General features: G+C 43.7%; 1 protein-coding gene across 2 annotated transcripts in view; it reads right to left on the reverse strand.

Annotated features, from left to right (window-relative positions):
* The window catches only part of LOC122790475 (zinc finger protein 521-like), a 3,214,752-nt gene that overhangs the window by 1,778,426 nt on the left and 1,423,273 nt on the right, over positions 1–13,053 (reverse strand). The gene's annotated exons all lie outside the window — the stretch shown is intronic.

The raw sequence follows: 13,053 nt of genomic DNA on the forward strand, positions 1-13,053 counted from the left end.
CAGTCAAAGCTTACTGGCTTGTTCTAAAAAGGCTAGGGCATATTTAGGTATACGAGTTTCACAGTTTATTGTCCTGAATGCCATGGTAGCTGAGGTATAAACCTTTTTTCCAAGGCACTCCATGGCCTTGCCGTCTTTATCTGCAAGGAGAACTGAGGTGGACGGAAGCAGTTTTGAGGGCTTATCAGCTAAAACTGATACAGTGCCAGGGTCTGCTACAGGGTATTTGATAAGAAATTTGGCCCCCTCAGGGACCTTGTAGAATCTGTCGGGCCTTGAAGGGCAGAGGGCTGTGAATCAGGATTCACAGAGGCTGCATTAAAACCATCCAGAAAAGCAGGATAGACTGGAGATATAGCTGAGGGAGCAGGGGTGTCCATTTGTAGTTCATAGTTTCTTTTCTGAACTTCTGTCATCTCAATGGAATCCCACTTAAAGAACTCCCTTCGTTTTGGAAATGGTCTCCCCAAAGGTGAGATCCTCACCTGGAGGATTTGTCTCAGCAGAATCCTCCTCTGGGGAGGCATAACCAAGAGAAGATGGTAACTGGGAGACACATGACAAGGAATCCTCTGAAGAAGAGTCAGGGGAGTCCTCAGCTTCAGGTCGAGAGACATCTGGAGCCTGAGGCCTAGGGCTAATAAATGAGGGAGCCACTGGGGAGGATGAGAGCATGGCAGGCTTAAGAGCCATAAAGACACTGAACAGGCTTATGAGAAAATGCCGGTCAGCCTGGCTGACTCTGTATAGGAAAAGAAATGTGCTTAGTTTTCTGTTTACTTTTCAAGGGAGGCCTACAGGGCCATAGGGGTCAAGGTAAGCCTAGGCTCGCTACTATCTTCAGTAGAGGAAGGACACATCTGGGTGGCCGGTTCCCCCTCACAGTCGGTAGATGACATTTGCAATACCTCTGAAGACGTGCGTTCCACTCTGGGTTCTGTGGCTTCCACAATGGTACACATTGTACTCATATCGGCAGTAACCGAACGTTCCACCAGGCTAACGTTGGCCACAGGAGGGAAGTCAAGTGTAGGAGGTGCAGTAACGGGTTCAGGCCTAGCAATTTTGGCCTTTTTCTTAGGCGGCTCGACGGGCTGACCGGGCGGCCCTTCCATAGCTAAAGCAAAGCACTTAAGGCACTGATTTTCTAAATAAATATTCATGGCATGCAGATGACTGCGTAAGGTTTTAGAGATGAAGGCCTGACAGATGGGGCAGGACTTATGGTCGTGCATAGGCCCTAAACAGAAGAGGCACAGATCGTGTGAGTCCTTATGGGGGATCTGATGACTGCACCTACAATTTTCCTTCCTGGATGACATGAATCTAAACAGGCATGCAGTGACCCAAAGAACAAAATGCACCCAACGGAGTACTTCTCTTTGAAAAAAATGATCCAACAGTAAGTACAGTAGGAACAGCTGATGTTCGACTGGCAGCAAAGAAGTTCTGAGGTCTTGTACGTGCAGATGTCACTTTTATGGCTAACATTCCCTTAGCCAAAATCAAACATCCCCCGTACACTGCAGAGACTAGAAGGTTTTGTATACTGGTCAAACATTCAGGCAGCAAGACAGGAAAACCAAGGGTTTGTAATACTGCAACACGAGAATAAAAGGACCTCAGTAAGTATAATAAAAGCAGGACTGGGTTTGCTGCATTCAGCCAAGTTTGAATAAACAAGTTCCTTTCTGAAACTACATGAAAATGAATGAATTCTAAAGTAGTAAAACACTCCAGTGGCTAAAATATCCAATTTCATTGTCAAGGAAGCTATTAAAAGTAAATCTACACATTTGCAAAAAGGTTATGCAGTTCTCAAGGTGAGACAGGCATATTACCTGACAAAACAAAATCAGTTCACGTCTATGTAACATACATGGGGTTTCATTCCAAAGAGAAGATTTAAGGCAATTAGGATATATATGGCAGACTGTAAATAGCATCAGAGTGTTTCACTGTTCATTGTGAAATTAATACAAAGGTATTTTCTTTTAAGTGTTGGGTACCATAACAGGTGCACACATCAAAAGGAGGAAGACAATCTGGTACTCTCCTATATGCAGTGACAGCAGTAGCGTTTCAGAACCTGACATATGTTTTTCTGCATCACTGGATGATGCCAGAGGTTTTCCATTTCTCAGAGGTTTATCCGTGATAGCTCCAAAGTCTAAATTTGCTGGAAATGCAAGCAATAGGCTCTAGATAGATGAGGAATAGTTGTCTAATGTGTCTACAGCTTGGGAGGAAGGCTTGTAGATGTTGCCTTTAACATGTTTTCTATAAGAAGCTTCAACCAGTGTCATGGGCATACAGCCATAAAGCCTTGACTATGGCCCAGCTGACCTGGGTTCAATTAGTGGCTCGGGCATTTGAGATTTTGTCAAGGAGGGATGGATGGGCGTGCTTATTCCAGGGGAGTGTGACGGTTATCTCAACTCTTTCTGAGGGGAGTTGTGGTTCACGAAGAGGGAAGTCCTACTCGGATGATTCCAGAACTGACATGGGGGAGAGGAATGGACAACAGGACAGTTCATAATGTTAACAAAATAAATAAATCACACCACCTCATGGAAGCAGTTACCAGTGAGACCCACCCCATCCACCACTACCTTTAGACATTACTAAGTTCCACATCTACCCCAGCCTGAAAATACACTGGTTTTAGTCCCAGGAATGAAAAAGACAGGGCTGGTAGATACAGTGATAGATGTGGCACTGGGGTAGAGACTAGAAATTATGAAGCAGAGGGGATAAAAAAATCATGAATGGATGGCCATAGTTATCAGCTGCTGTTTGGAATTTTAAGGGTTTCAAGGGTACAGTTGTTTTTGACAGTCTATACAATAACAACACGATCGGCCATTTAAAGCACTAAAGCACTAGGAGACCTAAAACACAGCTTCTGCATCTCAGAACTGTACTGTTATAAAATGTGCATAACTCTGGTGTGCTGATCAAGAAACTTACCAAAAAGCTTAGGAATGGAGGGTGGGGATCTGTACCATTTTGGTATTTAGATCAGGTGCCACTATTAGAATGCTATACATGCAAATATTCTGTAAATCATGTGCTGTGCAAAGTGCTCAAAGTGGTACTACAACTATCTTAAGCAGTATATGGAGCAGTAATGGCTCACAACACAAGGCATGTCACCAATGATTGCAGAACCTTCAGAAAGTATAGTTTTGTACCTACCATAAATGTAGACGTTCAAGTGTTCACACTGCTGCAGTCATCACACTTGGATTATCCTGTCGTCAGGCGGTTCCGCAGTCGGCCAGAGTTCCAAAGTCTTGGTCCAGCGTCGGTTGCTGTAGCTTCTTCCCTGACATCAGTGCACCAGGGGTATACAAGAGGCATCCAACGCCATTTTCTTTAGTTTTTCTTGCCCCAGATATCAGGCGCCCCCAAGTAGGTAGGCAATACATATTGCTAATTAAACATGTAAAGGAAATAAAAGGAATACCTTTAGTTACAAGCAAATACGCCACAAAGGTTGTTCAAGATAGAAAGGTATAGAAAAATTCAGCTAGGTCAGAGGGGATGGAGGGAGGGTAACCTTGACTGCAGCAGTGTGAACACTCGAACATCTACATTTATGGTAAGTACAAAACTGTACTATGTTCATCGTGTTACACTGCTGCAGTCATCACACTTGGGTTGAATCCCAAAGCTAAGGATGGGCGGTGGAACTAAACAGGGTTTGGAGAAGCTAGTAGGCCCTGCAGAACTGCAGTGGCAAACCCAGATCTGGTTTTAGAGTATAGAGGTAGATGATAGTACTTGGTGAAGGTGTGCACTGAACTCCAAGTTGCAGCCTCCAAAATATTCTTGGTAGGTACTCCTCTGAGAAAGGCTGTTGATGTAGCTGTAGCCCTGGTGGAATGAGGACTAATGCTAGCAGGTACAGGTTTCCCATGACGTGTGTAGCAGAAACGGATACAATGTCCTATCCATTTAGAAATGGTCTGTTTTGAGATAGCTTTTCCTTGTGATCCTGCAGCATAGGATACAAAGAGCTGGTCAGATTATCTGAAAGCCTTAGTTTTATCCAAGTAGTAACATAATTGTCTGTGAATGTCCAAAGAATGCAGGAGCCTTTCTCCTTTGTTCTGGGGGTTTGGGAAAAAGGTGGGCAAATGAATGGTTTGGTTTAGGGCCACACTGGATACCACCTTTGGCATAAAGGAAGGGTTAGTTCATAGAGCGACTGTGTCTTGATGAAAAATGGTGAAAGGCTCCACTGCCATTAGGGCCTGTAGCTCTGAGACTCTTTGTGCTGAAGTTATTGCTAGCAGCAGGGCAGTTTTCCATGATAGAAAATGTAAATCAGCTGTAAAAGCAGGTTCAAAGGGCGGCAATGTAAGATTTTCCAGGACAAAGTTGAGATCCCAAGTTGGTGTTGGTGCTCTCCGGGGCGGTCTTATGTTCTTAGCACCTCTGAGGTACTGTCTTAGCAGTGGATGTGAAAAAATAGGAGGATCCGTGTTGTAGTGAGCTGAAATCGCTGAGGAGTGGATTTTAATAGATGAAAAAGAAAGTCCTTTGTGCAGCATCTCAGTTAAATATTGTAGAATCTGAGGAATATTTGGAACAAGGGGATTTTGGCCTTTAGCCTGGTTCCAGGCGCAGAATCTTTTCCATTTGTCTGAATATGTTTTCCTGGTGCTGGGCTTCCTGGCCTCCAGAATGACATCCATAACAGCTTTGGAGAGAAGTGTTGACTGGTTGCTTAGGTAATTTGCCATGTAGCCAGATTTAAAGTCTTGAGCTGGCTGTGTAGAATCTGATTGTTTTGCTGAGTGAGCAGGTGAGGAATTTGAGGCAAAATCCATGGTGGGCCTTGAGCCATGTTCCTTAGTAGTGGATACCAGTGTTGGCGTGGCCAGTCTGGAGCAATGAGTATCATTTGTGGCCTCTCTAATCTGGCTTTCAGAAGCACCTTTGCCAGAAGAGGCAGTAGAGGAAAGGCATACACTGTTAATGTTTTCCAACTGAATGAGAGGGTGCCCACTTTCCAAGCTAGTGGGTGGCATGTCCTTGTGCAAAATTTCCGAAGTTAGCAGTTTTAGGGGTTGGCAAACAGATCTATGTCTGGGCGCCCCCATTTTTGAGTCATCATTGCAAATACTTGTGGATCTAGTTGCCACTCGTGTGGATCCATAATGTTTCGGCTTAGATAGTCTGCCAATGTGTTCTTTTTTTTCTGGCAGGAATTGAGCTTGTAGTTGAACTTAGTAGGTCAGTGCTGTGTTCCACAAGGTCATTGCTTGCCTGCATAGGGGGTAGGAGTGTGTGCCCCCTTGCTTGTTTATGTACCACATTACCACAGTGTTGTCTGTCTTTATTAGGAGTTGCCCTGGATGTAGGAGGTCCTTGAAAGCTGTTAGGACATTTTGTACAGCTAGCATTTCTTTTTGATTGATATGCAGATGCCTTTGATCTGTAGACCATTTGCCCTGAAAGCACTGTCCTGCCATGTGTGCTCCCCAGGCATAATCCGATGCATCTGTTGTTATAGTTTGCCTGGCTGTGGGTAGGATAAAAGGCTGACCCTTGTTGAGGTGACATGCCTGAGCCCACCATAAAAACTCCTGCTGAAGACAGGGAATGAGTGGTATCATTGTTTCCAAGCTGTGGCTGTGTTGAGTCCATACACTTTTCAGGTACCACTGTAATTTCCTCATATGCAGTTTTGCAAATGGTATTAGTAGTATGCAACATGCCATGAATCCCAAGGCCTGCAGAATTTTTCTTGCAGGAAATTGAGTCTTTGTAGCCATCATTTTGAAGTATTGAGTCAGTTGTTCTTGCTTGTCTGACATGAGATAAGCCATCTGGGCCGTTGTATTTAAGCTGGCACCCAAGAATATTATGTGTTTTGAGGGCACTATTTTTGATTTCTTTTCGTTTACTGTGTACGCTAGGCAACTTAATAGATGTTTGACAAACGCCAGATGCTTTAAAAAGAATGTCCTTGATTTCTGCTTGAATAAGGCAGTCGTCCAGGTATGGATATATTTGAATTCCTCTTTGTCTGCAGTATGCAATTACTGGTGCCAGGCATTTTGTGAAGACCACGGGCGGAGTAGATAAGCCAAAGGGCAGTGCAGAGAATTGATAATGAGTTGAACCTGCAATAAATCGGAGGTTTCTTCTGCAATTTTGTCTGATAGGGACATGCAGGTATGCCTCCTTGAGGTCCAACGTTACTAGCCAAGCCTTCTTGCCCAGCATGAGAAGAAGTTGCTGTATTGTTAGCATCTTGAATTTGGGTACTTGCAGATCAGTGTTTGGAATTGAGAGGTCCAGAATGGGTCTCCAGGCTTTGTCCTTTCTGGGGACTAGAAAGAGTCTTGAGTAAAATCCTTGCCCTTGCTCCTGTGTAGGTACATGCTGAATGGCTCTCATGTCCATGAGAGCTGTAATTTGTTTTTGAGCCTCTGCCCATTGATTTGGTGGCAGGTTTGGCATTCCTTTTATCCTTGGTAAAGTGTGAAAGTGGAATCTGTATCCTTGTGAGACAATATTTAGGACCCATTTGTCTGCAAAAAGTGCTAATTTTCCTCCCAAGGGAGCTGCCAAGAGAGATTTGCTTGGCAGTCTGAGGGTTAAGTCATTATGTTTGTCTTCTGATAGCTTGGGACCTGTCTTCTCCTCCTTTCTGGGTTGTGGTACCCCATTGTCGAGGCTTGTAAGGGCCTTGCGACGGACCTCTGTCTCTTGGGCGTCTGTATTTGCCCCTCTGTGGTCTGTCAGAAGCTGGAAAGGACCAGTTTTTTGTTGGCCAATTTCTGCTGAAATGAGGGGGTTAAACCTGTAAAAAGTCCTTGACCGTCTGCATAGATTTTGCCTTATCCTCCATTTTCTTTAAAACCTCTTCTGCTTTTACACCAAATAAAACATCCTGCTGTAGAGGTGCATCCAATAACTTGGCTTTAACATGATCAGGTAGGGTTTTTGTTCTTTTAACCTAGCATGCCTATGTATAACAGACCCAGTCACTGCTGCTCTACAGGAAGCCTCCAATGAATCAAAACCACAATGCAAAGTATGTTTTCCCACTTGTTCAGCTGCATGCAACAAATCTTGCATTTCCTTGAAATCTGGCTGCTCTGAATGTGTGATCATTTTTTGTTTTAATTGAGACATCAGGTATTGCTGATATTTCAGTATGTGAAACTGGCAATTTAAGGCCCTCATGGCTAGAGTAGCTGAGGTATATACTTTCTTTCCCCATCTGTCTAGTGCTCTCAGAGGGTACAGGATTTTTAGCAATAGACGCCTTGACCCCTTTGGGACCCTGGGAAATGGTTTCTGGGTCAGCAACAGGGCTTTTATATAGGAATTTGTGTGAGTCAGGGACTCTGTAGTATCTGCCTGGTTTGGCTGGTGCAGGCGGTAGAGAATCTGGGTTAAGGCTAGATTCTAAATAAACATCATCCACAATGTCTAGCACAGGTGGAATAGCCAGTGGTCTGTGCTGGGGTAGTAAAAGGAATTCTCTGAGCCTTTTCTTAGAATCAGAGTAATCCTGGCCTTCCCAGTGGAAATGTTCCCTCATGGTATGTAAAGTTTCCCCAAAAGAATAGTCTTCTGGGGGAGATGCTGAGGGAATAGACTCTTCAGCATCAGAATCTTCATAAGGGGGAAAAGAGTATTCCTGTTCCTCAGAAGAATCTGAGGAAACTGAGACCTGGTCAGAGGAAGCGTAATCCTCCTCCTGTCTTGGCCTTTTATCTGGAGGGGGATGGGAACCCCTGATTAGGGTAATTAAATCTTCAGCCATCTTAAGCATCTGTTTCTTAGGCATGGGGCCTTGTACTGGAGACTGCTGTGCAGTCTTTTTTGCTTTTAAAGGAGTTTTCAGCTTTGCATAGGATTTAATGGTGATTGTAGTCGGTCTGAAGACACCTTCTGCAACTGAAGGCGTTTCAACCTCACCAGAATCACCTTCAACCCTGGTGTCAGAAGGGGCTAAAGATGAAGGCTGTGGAGGCCTAGTAATCTCTGCTTGGGAATCGGAAGCCGTCTGAGGTTCTAAATCAGCAGTCGTCAGGGGCTGCATAGGCACCTCACTGAAAACTGGAGAACCGGCGAAGAGCCCAGCAGAGGCCTCGGAGTCTGGTCTGGGTCTCAGCTGCTAGTCCTTATCCTTGCGTTTTTTATGCATTCTGGTCGTCGGTTGCTCCACCAGCATGGTATAATTAAATTTCCTACCAAAATAATGTCGGGCGAAATCAAACCGACGTTTTATATTTCGTTTATTAAACCTAGCGCAAAACCGACAACCTGTGACGTTGTGGTCTGGGCCTAGGCAAGGAATACAATAAGAATGGAAGTCCTTATGAGGTATTTGCTTCCCACAAGAAATGCAATTGTTAACTTTTTCTGACATCAGACTGAGGCAAAAAAAAGGTTCCCCAACGGGGTACTTAGCTTTACTGAAGACTTCGGTCTGAAATTCGATTTGAAAATCTCAGGAGTCGGCTGAGCGGCATTTGCGAAATGCTTCTGCTTTGCGCACCGCGCGGCAAGAAAGACAAAGAAAATGGCGTCGGATGCCTCTTGTATAACCCTGGTGCACTGACGTCAGGGAAGAAGCGACAGCAACCGACGCCGAACCAAGACTTTGGAACTCTGGCCGACTGTGGGACCGCCTGACGGCAGGATAACCCAAGTGTGATGACTGCAGCAGTGTAACAAGATGAACATCATGAACACTGTAATGACATTAGATCTCTAACATGTCACAGGCAGAATTTTTTTTTTTTTTGGAAAGGGTGTCATCAGTTTCTCTTCCAGAACATTTCCTAAGTTTTGTCTCAGCATTTGTAAAGCTGTCAAAAAGTAAAAGTGAAGGAAAATGAAACCAAAGCAGTCTTCCATGTTTTACAGGTCAAAGCACCCACCGTACTCTGTTATGCCACAGTGAAGTCACTGGGTACAGCATGAATAAAAAACAAGGAGACTGTTCCCACATAGATCGGTGGATTCCTAAGTGAGCCACAGATTGGCTTGAACATAGACTTTTATGGCTAAATATGTAACAAGGCATACTCATCACTCAAGATTTCCCACTGTAGAACCAGTGCTCCACATTTTTACAAGTAGCAGTACCAGCCTTTTCTACTTCCCTTCCCACAGGACTGGACCATTCATTTGGAGGGGCCATAGTCTTATAAATGCCTTAGGGCAGATAGCCTAGTATAAACCTATGAACCTATATATATCTCTCTCTCTCTCTCTATATATATATATATATATATATATATATATATATATATATATATATATATATATATATATATATATATATATATATATATATATATATAAAGAGAGAGAGAGAGATAAACACATACATACATACATATATTATTTATTTATTTATTTATTTAAATTTGTGACCGGGAGTGTCCGACTGGATGTAGGTCCATTTTCAGCGGAGGCCCGGGGAGAAAAGCTCCACAGTTAAAATAAACAGACAGTATATAAATTGGATTACATAGTGAATAAATAGAAGTTATGTTCTTACCATAACGTTCCATGTTAGTTGTCTTCTTCTCGCCTTCTTCTTGCTGGATGGGTTCGGAGCCGACCTCGGCTCCGACTCGGCCACTCTAAAAGCTCGAGAGTTGGTTCCACCGGCTCGAGGCTCCCCTTATATCCCACAATGCTAGGCGTGAGTTACCTCAGATCTCGTTTGTAAGCTAGACCCAGCTTATAATAGTAGCAGAATAACTAGAAACAAAATCCACCTCTATAAACAGGGGTGAAGAGAAGGGTGACCTACATCCTGATCTAGGAAATATGCACGGCAGAGCATATACCTAAAGTAAAGAGGTGGTAGAAAGAGAGGTCACAATCAAACTCCTCTAGGTCTGTCCAGGCCAGGGGGAAGGAGGGTGGGACGCAAGAAGAAGGCGAGAAGAAGACAACTAACATGGAACGTTATGGTAAGAACTTAACTTCTATATGTTAAGTTGTCTATCTCGCCTTTATTCTTGCTGGATGGGACCGCGTCCCTAGCACCTTGTCCTGGGTGGTCTAACGGAACAGACTCTTGAGAACAGTGGAACCAAAGTTAGCTCTATGCCTAGAAGCTAAATCCAACTTATAATGAGAAATGAAAGTGTGAGGAGTAGCCCAAGTAGCCGCTGCACAAATGGTGTCAATAGGCAGTCTGTCTTGGAAGGCTATAGAAGTAGCCAAAGCTCTGGAAGAATGGGCTTTAGGTTTGTTAGGCAGTTTTTGGTGTCTAATTCCATAAACAAGGGAAATCAGCGATGTTAGCCATCTAGATAATGATACTTTTGAAACTGAAAGTCCCTTCCTGCCTTCTGCATAAGAGACAAACAGTTGGTCAGATTTTCTGAATTGTTTGGTTCTATCCAAATAGTACCTTAACTGACGATGAACATCTAGCCAATGCAATTTTTGTTCAGACCTGTTAGAATATTCTGGAAAAAACACAGGGAGGTCAATGCTTTGATTTAGGTTAGACGCCGAGGCTATCTTAGGTAAAAAAGACGGGTTGGTACATAAAGATACCCTGTCCTTATGGAACAACAGATAAGGAGGTTGACAGCTGAGTGCATGAAGTTCTGAGACTCTTCTAGCTGAAGTAATAGCCACTAGAAAGAGTGTCTTCCATGATAACAATTTTAAAGAACAGGAGGCTGCAGGTTCGAAAGGGGAAAGAATCAAGGAGCTAAGAACTAAATTTAGGTCCCAAGGAGGAGGAGGATTTCTTATAGGAGGTCTGAGTAGAAAAACTCCCTTCAAAAAGGCTTTACAAAGCTTGTGGGACATGATAGCAGACTCTGAAATGCCCACATGTAAGTTAGAAATAGCTGCCAATTGAACTTTAAGAGTAGAAGGAGATGAACCTGCATGGAAGAGTTCAGCTAGAAAATCAAGGACCATTTGGATGGAAGCAGTGAAAGGATCTATGTCCTTTCCTTGAGCCCAATAGGCGAAAAGTACAGTTTTGTACCTACCATAAATGTAGATGTTCGAAGATCCACATTGCTGCAGTCCTAACACTTGGGTAGTCCACTGTCCCAGTCGGCCCGAATACCAAAGTATAAGGCTGACGTCGGTCAGGGCGCATTAGTCTGACATCAGGACGTCAGGGTACAAATGCGCATGACCGACGTCATATCCTCAGTCTTTCCTTGCCCCAGATGTCAGAAGACCCTAAAAAGATAAGGCCAAAACCAAAAAACACCAAACACTCCTGTACCAAATATATATACAATATATACAATATACAAAAGTACAACTCCACCCACACAACCACCCCTAAACACAGAGGGGAAGGAGGGAGGGTAAATTGGACTGCAGCAATGTGGATCTTCGAACATCTACATTTATGGTAGGTACAAAACTGTACTATGTTCTTCATCCCACATTGCTGCAGTCCTAACACTTGGGTAGAATCCTAAAGCAGAGGTAAGGGAGGCTGGCAAATCATAAAGAAGCTGGAGCTGTCAACATGCCCTGCAAAATAGCCATGGCAAAACCAGCCCTAGATTTAGAGTAGAGAGGAAGGTGGTAATGCTTAGAGAAAGTATGCACTGAACTCCAAGTAGCTGCCTCCAAAATATCCTTAGTTGCCACCCCCCTTAGAAATGCTGTTGAAGTGGCAGTAGCCCTAGTGGAATGAGGCCTGATCCCAGCTGGAATCTCCTTGCCATGATGGGAATAACAAAATGCAATGCAAAACCCAATCCACTTAGAAATAGTTTGTTTTGACACAGGCTTGCCCTGAGAACTCAAAGCAAAAGAAACAAACAACTGCTGAGACTGCCTAAAATCCTTAGTCCTGCTTAAATAATAACGCAACTGCCTGTGTACATCTAAAGTGTGCAAAATCTTTTCCCCCTTATTTTGGGGATCTGCATAAAAAGTGGGCAAATGAATAGTTTGGTTTAAAGCCACACTAGAGACCACCTTAGGCATAAAGAAAGGATTAGTACGTAATGATACCCTATCCTTATGGAAAATCAAAAAAGGCTCAACCGCCATAAGGGCCTGCAATTCAGAAACCCTTCTTGCAGAAGTAATGGCCAACAAAAAAGCAGTCTTCCATGACAAGTATTTCAATTCAGCAGTAGCCAGGCTCAAAAGGTTGTAGAGTAAGTTTCTCCAACACAAAATTGAGGTCCCAAGCAGGAGTAGGAGCTCTACGTGGGGGTCTTATATTCTTTGCCCCTCTAAGAAATTGCTTAAACAAAGGATGAGAAAACAGTGGTGGGTCACAATCATAGTGAGCTGAAATTGCTGCAGCATGAATCTTAATGGAAGAGAAAGACAAACCTTTGTCCAATAACTCAGTAAGATATTGAAGAGCCACACTCAAATTTGGCTCAGAAACATCCAAATCCTTTGCTGCACACCAAAATAAAAATCTCTTCCATTTTCCTGCGTACACTTTCCTTGTACTAGGTCTTCTGGCTTCCATAATCACATTCAAAACTTGTTGAGGAAGCTGAGACCTGCTATGGTTCAAAACAGAATATGCCAGGCTGTTAGATGAAGAGAGTGAAGCTTGACATTGAGTAGATGCCCGTCCTTCTGAGACAATAGGTGTGGAATCAAAGGTAAGGGCCATGGAGGCTTCCTTACCAGACTCCTCAGCAATGGGTACCAGTGCTGCCGAGGCCAATCTGGAGCTATTAAAATCATCCTTGGCTTGTCCTGTCTGACGTTTATGAGTACCTTTGGGAGGAGAGGCAGAGGTGGAAAGGCATACACATGAAGATTTTCCCAACTGAAAGAAAGAGCATCCACTTTCCAGGCTGTGTGATGAAACCTTTTCGTGCAAAACTTTGGCAGCTGGTGGTTTAGTGGAGAAGCGAACAGATCTATGTCTGGAGTTCCCCAGGACACTGTCAATGTCTGAAATACATGAAGATCCAGTTTCCACTCGTGGGGATCCATGATTTGCCTGCTTAACACATCTGCTAAGGAGTTCTGTGCTCCTGGCAGAAACCTTGCTTGAAGATTCAGTTGCAAGCTAGCAGTCTCCCACAAAATCATTGC

Source organism: Protopterus annectens, chromosome 16.part0 (assembly GCF_019279795.1).
Source record: "Protopterus annectens isolate FY-2018-M chromosome 16.part0, PAN1.0, whole genome shotgun sequence".
Taxonomy (NCBI): domain Eukaryota; kingdom Metazoa; phylum Chordata; order Ceratodontiformes; family Protopteridae; genus Protopterus; species Protopterus annectens.